We start from the raw sequence: 7500 nt of genomic DNA, 5'->3' as shown, positions 1-7500 counted from the left end.
TGAGTGACAACAGATATTCATCAATTGGAGCAAGCCTAGGAATTTATGAAAACAATGGACATAAGCATTCATAAATACTGGTAAAAGGAAAAAACTGTTTAAAATCTTGATATCTGAAAAACGATTGTATGGTTAAAATGTCAATATCTACATAAAGGCAAAAATGAATGTGGCATATGAGGCAACGGGGGTCCACTTAGACCCCAGTAACAACCTTTAAGCTGTGGCACCTATACAACCGCATATTCTTAGTACAAATCTTTTTTTGATCATATATAAGCAACTGACATTAAAAGAAGCGAAAGGTGAAGACTTTAGAATTCAAGACACAAAAATGGCCCAACTTTAAAAATAATGCTGGGTTCCACTCGAACAATCCAACCCACGAAGTGTTGTGTGGAGAGAGCACTTCGGAAAGAGGTGTAGGTTAAAGTGATGTAAATTTATGCCCATAAAAATAGAGTTGCAAAAATTATACATAAAATATACTACAATAACCATAAATCCAACCAAATAATACAATTTCCGAAAACGTTATCAATTCCATCCACATAGACAGAGAAATTTGGGGATAAAAACGACAACAAAATATAACGCAATAGTTCGCGAATAACCTACACGGAGAGAAGGCAATATTCTGGACGTTTGCGAAATATATTCCTAAATATCGTCAAAGGACGGAACATATACATACATACACATACACATATATATACATATATCAAAGGCACCTTCAGTGTCAGTGTTGATTTACTGTGGATGCGAGAGACAAAGCAAAGAGAGATGGAGACTATCTGACTTTTAATAAAAACATTACCAATGTCGAAAGACAAAACTGGAGATCACTCTTATATATCTGGAACATTTTCGATCTCATCCCTTCATTGGGGTATTGTTTAACTAGTCTTCTTTTCCTGTCGATTAATTCACAAAAGCATTACTGAAGTATTTACTGCGAGGATGAATCAATATCATACTAGGTCCATTTATACCACCATAATATATATATATATATATATATATATATATATATATATATATATATATAAATAGTCTCGGTAATTGGGCGGCTACTTGGAAATCTTAGCTTAATGATAAATAATATTGACAAGACCAGGAAGAACATTCTTTATTGTACAAGCTTTCGAGGTATAAAACCTCATCATCAGGCTGAAAAAACCGACAAGGATGAGAATCAATAAAATTACAATAAAATGAATTGTCATAATAAATCTTCAGCAAAAATACTAACGAAATATATAAAATGAACAAGTAAATACAAACTAAAATGTGAGACGTAAAATAACGAAAATTAAAAACACAAACATAAAAATACGAAAATAAAACTAAAGTGAAATGTAAACAAACTACCACTCACAAAGTAAAATATTTAACGACCTAATTGAGTACCTACTATGAAATTACACGAGCTATCGTGTAATTTCATAGTAGGTACTCAATTAGGTCGTTAAATATTTTACTTTGTGAGTGGTAGTTTGTTTACATTTCACTTTAGTTTTATTTTCGTATTTTTTATGTTTGTGTTTTTAATTTTTTCGTTATTTTACGTCTCACCCTTTTAGTTTGTATTTACTTGTTCATTTTATATATTTCGTTAGTATTTTTTGCTGAAGTTTTATTATGACAATTCATTTTATTGTAATTTTATTGATTCTCATCCTTGTCGGTTTTTTCAGCCTGATGATGAGGTTTTATACCTCGAAAGCTTGTACAATAAAGAATGTTCTTCCTGGTCTTGCAATATTATTTATCATTAAGCTAATATATATATATATATATATATATATATATATATATATATATATATATATATATATATATATATATATATATATATATATATATATACACACACACAAGAGACAGGGAGAGGAACATGCTTGCATTTGTACGTGCGCGCGCGCACATCCGGTTGTCAAATCGCCAAGACAGTTATGGTAGCCGTAACCGAGATAATCATTCTAATAAGAGAGAATATACGGTATACATCAGTTCAGCAACGACGCTAAAACATAAAGTGGTGTTTAGGAAATTTCATCATCACACGGTAAAAAAAATATTTCGTGTTAATGGGATATTCAATCTAATTTCGCATCAAAGACAAATATCTGAGATACCAATAACGCCTGAATAGGTTGATCCTTATCTGAAGGGGGTAAAATCATAATTAAAAATAACAATGCAATCAAACCCCTGCCGTGTTGATTAATCATATTTTCAGCATAATTTACATAAGGTACTTTGCCGATGGAGACAATTTCCTCAGTCTGCCTGTTTTTTATTATGTTCATGTATGTATGTATGTATGTATGTATGTATGTATGTATGTATGTATGTATGTATGTATGTATGTATGTATGTATATACATATATATATATATATATATATATATATATATATATATATATATATATATATATATACTCGTATTACGTATTAGGACGGGAAGGGATAAATGTATTAGGGATTTTTACGTAAGACCTTGCATAACCACTTACTGTGACTAATCGTAATCAGTAGAAACATAAATGAGATTATTCATGAATTACTAGGAAAAAGGTCGCTACTGGAAACTCTGATTAATTACAAAATTATACTTTATTGCACATAGTTAAAGCATGGCAAATGAGGATAAAGCACTCATACGGTTCTAATACAGTAAAACTGTTTTAAGATTTAACGGCAAATATAACTCTACTAGGTTTCCAGAATAAAGAAAGAATCATATAAAATTTAAAGCGCAATTGGGGAGCCACTGGCTCAGGAATTGCACAATGAGATTAAACTGGAAATCAGCTACAGGAGATTATAGCTTGCAATGTTGAATCTGTTGCCTTCCTTGGGCAGCTTTTTCATTAGGCAAGACGGTGGTGAAGGACACGAGGTTAACAAGATAAAACGTATCTGGAAATAGGATAATGCCAGGTAAAGCTTCGTGGATAATGGGTTTTTTCCCTAGCGTTAATGGCACATGGAGGAATGAATAAATTCACTATGAACATGGGACAATTAAGTCCCTAAAATGATATCGCACAGAGAACGCACGAAATACTGGTAACGGGATTTCAAGGAGCATTTACAGAGGGAGAGAAATTTGTCAAATGAAATAAGGAGTTTCAATAAGAGGAAAAGAGAGCTGGTAACTCAAATGTTAATTTCAGACGTGCCTGGATACCTTGCAACAGTGGGCGGATGGGTGGACTTGTCTTCATTCAACACTTGATGGCGGCTTGTCGCCAAGACCTCTTGCGGTCTAAGTATCTGTTCCTGGGCAAGTGTGCCTAGGACAAAGATGACCAGGTGGGGCGTAGGATAAAAAGACGTCTATCTACGATGAGAGCTGCGCTGAGACTGACTGATGTCCAGCGCTTTGGAAGGTATTTTTCCGTAGACACAGCCTTGGCTCTTAATTCAAGTAAGCACAGGGACGGTGGTGGCGTAAATCTGTTACAAATTATATATATGTATATATGTGTATGTATATATATATATATATATATATATATATATATATATATATATATATATATGTATGCATGTCTATACAAACACACAAATATATATATACATATATATATATATATATATATATATATATATATATATATATATATATATATATATATATAAAAACAAAGCCACTACAACACCTTCTAAAAACATAACAAACATCTCACCGGTCTCGAACTCTCCCTACCCGCGCAACAACTTCTCGCTGCTGGGAAGAAAGGGCGTTTGGTCGGGTATGATACATGAAACATACGCTACCGGGGTCTGTTGATGTCAGGCAGGGCAGCCGATCGAGACTACAGGTCTACCCCAAAGCCAAATCAAAAGTCCTTCAAAGAAGGCATCGTGCTTACCCCATACAAAAATGGGAAAAAAACAAAAGAAGAAGAAGAAGAAGATATATATATATATATATATATATATATATATATATATATATATATATATATATATATATATATATATATATATATATGTGTGTGTGTGTGTTTGGTTAATCTTTATTATCTTTTTTGTTATACTTCCCAGGACCGTAGGACAGAACAAATATCCGATGACTGAAATGGCGTAAATAAGCGAAGAGGAGAGAATCCGATAAGGAGGGTGACCCTCCTTGATAGTTTTAAGACTACGAGAGAGAGAGAGAGAGAGAGAGAGAGAGAGAGAGAGAGAGAGAGAGAGAGAGAGAGAGAGAGAGATCAGCTTTATCTATATATAAAAAGTGAATTTTGTATATTTGTTTGTCCACTATAGAAGTCCGAACCGCTTGGCAGATCCAAACAAAATTTTGCACACGGCCTCTATGTTACCCCAGAAAGGTTTTTAATTCAAACTCAAACCCCTACCCCGTGACAGACATACAACCACAGACAAAACAAATGAAATTTTCGTTTTTCTGTCACCTTTTCCTTCAAATTTCTGGGTTTGTTCTCATTTTTCACCTTTTGTTTTGGTGCTGCCAGAAGTATGATTAGCCTATAACAATAAATCCTTTATAACATCACTTTTTTATCAGAATTTGTGTGAATTTTGATCATAATTTATGATAATAATTATTATAGTTGTTTATTACCTACGTAAAATCTACACTGAAAACCTAAATCGATCATTTCTTTCCGCAGTATGCAAAGCCGAGTACACACGCGCTTAGTAGTGGCTTAATTAACGCAATGATTCCAGCCAGCAGAAACCACCACCAAACTTTCTCTCTCTCTCTCTCTCTCTCTCTCTCTCTAAAGGCATCACTCAAAACCTCTGGAGCGAAATCTATCTCTATCTATGAAGTTTATTAATAAATTATTATCTAGAGAGAAGAACAACTATTTACGAAGCAAAAAAGTGGAACGAAAAAAGATTGGTCGGCAATTTTTGGTACATATAGTATAGAAGTTGAGATGATACATCATTATACCACAAATGATTCCATAACTCTAAATACCTACTTCTTTGCAAGAGCAAGTGCCCATAAAAGGAATATATATAAAAAAATAACTATTAATTTTACATACGCGACATCTGGCAACCGCTTCTTCATGCAAAAAGCGATAATCAAGTCATTTGCCCTGCCCGTTCATACATATGGCTGAAGACGTTATATGATATAATTGAATAAACACATTCCCTTTTTGGTGTTAAAATGGTCCTACACACGATCCTACATCATTTGTTACATGATCACCAACATCATGTAGAAAGAACATGTTGGCTGTGCTGGAATAATCAAAATATCACCTTGGACACTCCAGCGGTTGGAATTAATTATCGTGCGAAATGGCAAAAAACTTCACTGCATACAGAAGATAAATTTCTTTTCACGTTGTATGGTACCGATCACCTAGAGGATAATGACTGAAAATTCTAGATTAAAACTTTACAGGAATGTAGGTCATTACATTTGGAAATCTTTTCTGAAAGGCACTTGGAGGGAAAATGCATTAGATACAAATAGGGATTAAATTAAGAACTGGCAACTACTGCACTTCGAGTAACTTGAAGTGCTCACAGCTTACACAACACGTCAATTCATACCGTTCGTTGATGTAATCTATACACAGTAAGGAATAGTATTTCCGCCATTTAGGAAAATAAAATTATTGTTTATGGTTATATATTAGATGATATATATTCATTTCTATCTTCTATCAACGCATATTTATTCAAAACAATAAATAACAGATTGCCTAACATTCCTCCAAGAAGGGAGAGATTTTGTCTGAATCATGATTACATTATTCTACGAATTGACCAATTTTATAGATGCTGTACGTTTAACTTTATACACAATTCTATGTTAAGGAATTTGATGTCATTATAAAATAATGAGTTATAATTTATTATGTTATGTTAAAAACGTCCCTGAAACCAATATAAAAAATACGTATCACGAGTTGAAGTTAGCTGTATAGGAAAGTGTTTTGCCATTTTTTTCTTAATATGAAGAGGGGGTGAAAGGCTATCTCTTGCAGCAATTCACTTAATAATAGGAAAGAAGTAAAAAGGCATAACAGAGTTTAGACTAAATATTTCTCATTAAAAAAAGAAGTCTATTCTCATACAATATTCATGAATGAGTTTAAATCGGAATGGAGGGGTTGGTTCAGTTTTTTATGAATTGGACGGTGAAGTTTACTTTCATTATAGTAACATACATCATAAAAGTACATCACTGGCCTAGGCATATACCAAATTGTCTGTATCACATGGAAATATTGTTTTAGAATTTTTATTGTACGATTTGGACTTATAGCAGCCTACAAATAGCACTGAAGGGTCTAACAGTGAAATGAATAAGCCTATACATAATTTATTCATATTCTGATCAGAGCACCTGAAATGCTTCCCAGATGAAATACAGCAGCAAATAGTTGCAAAATTGGTGCTAACCTGTACACACGTGCAATTACCTGTCAGCTGGTTGGATGAAATTTACGTAATACCATCAGTTCATCCGTTCTGGTGAGTGGACTGTCTCCGCCCACAAACTGTTGTCTACGCGTAAGTTTTAACGACAGTTTCAATGAACTGACAGAAGAAATGCCAGGTAAACTTGGGGGTGTCAGAGAGAGAGAGAGAGAGAGAGAGAGAGAGAGAGAGAGAGAGAGAGAGAGAGAGAGAGAGAGAGAGAGAGAGTTTATTGAATGTCATTCAGTCTTCTGGGCAGTGCCAGGATGGTCAGCTACTATGTGTATATATATATATCTATATATATGTAAATTATATGTATATATATATATATATATATATATATATATATATATATATATACTGTAAGTATGTGTGTATATACATGTGTATATATATGCATATATATATATATATATATATATATATATATATATATATATATATATATATATATATATATATATATATATATATATATATATTGTTACGAACTGTTGTTTTGATAAGATCACATATTTTTGAAGCTTGTTTTTTCTTTACACTTTGACTAATGTTTCCAGGCTTTTTCTATGCCTTTTTAAAGATTTCTCTTACTTGGATAGCTTGTAAGCTAAAGAGTAAGATTTACCAGCTATATAGACAGTAAAATACACTTAAAAGGAAGGGTAACTGAAACCTTTAACGTAAATACCTAGGTTAATTACAACAAATCATTTACACATGTCCCCGAATTATTCAAACCCACAGTTAACTGCCATGTAAAAGATAGTTAGAGGGGGGAAGTGTTTAGAAGGGAGAAAACACATCTTTCGGCCTAAGTCAGTACTAAAGGGAATGAGTCAAGTGTCTGAGTATACAGGAAGCACAAAATCAGATGCTTACTCTCCTCCGTGACCAAAAGGCCTTCCAACAGGCCTCAAAAGATCTCAAGTCAAGGCTGTTTGCAGGAGATTCTGGAATCGTCACCACAACAAGAGACGAGAGCTCAGGATGTGGGCAATGATGATGGTCTCAGCACACCTGAGAGCACAAGGGCACATCCGTAGGCACAAGGGGATGGGGTT

Source organism: Macrobrachium rosenbergii, chromosome 30 (assembly GCF_040412425.1).
Source record: "Macrobrachium rosenbergii isolate ZJJX-2024 chromosome 30, ASM4041242v1, whole genome shotgun sequence".
Lineage (NCBI taxonomy): Eukaryota > Metazoa > Arthropoda > Malacostraca > Decapoda > Palaemonidae > Macrobrachium > Macrobrachium rosenbergii.
The sequence above is the reverse complement of the archived record's forward strand: the minus strand, read 5'-3'. Positions refer to the sequence as shown.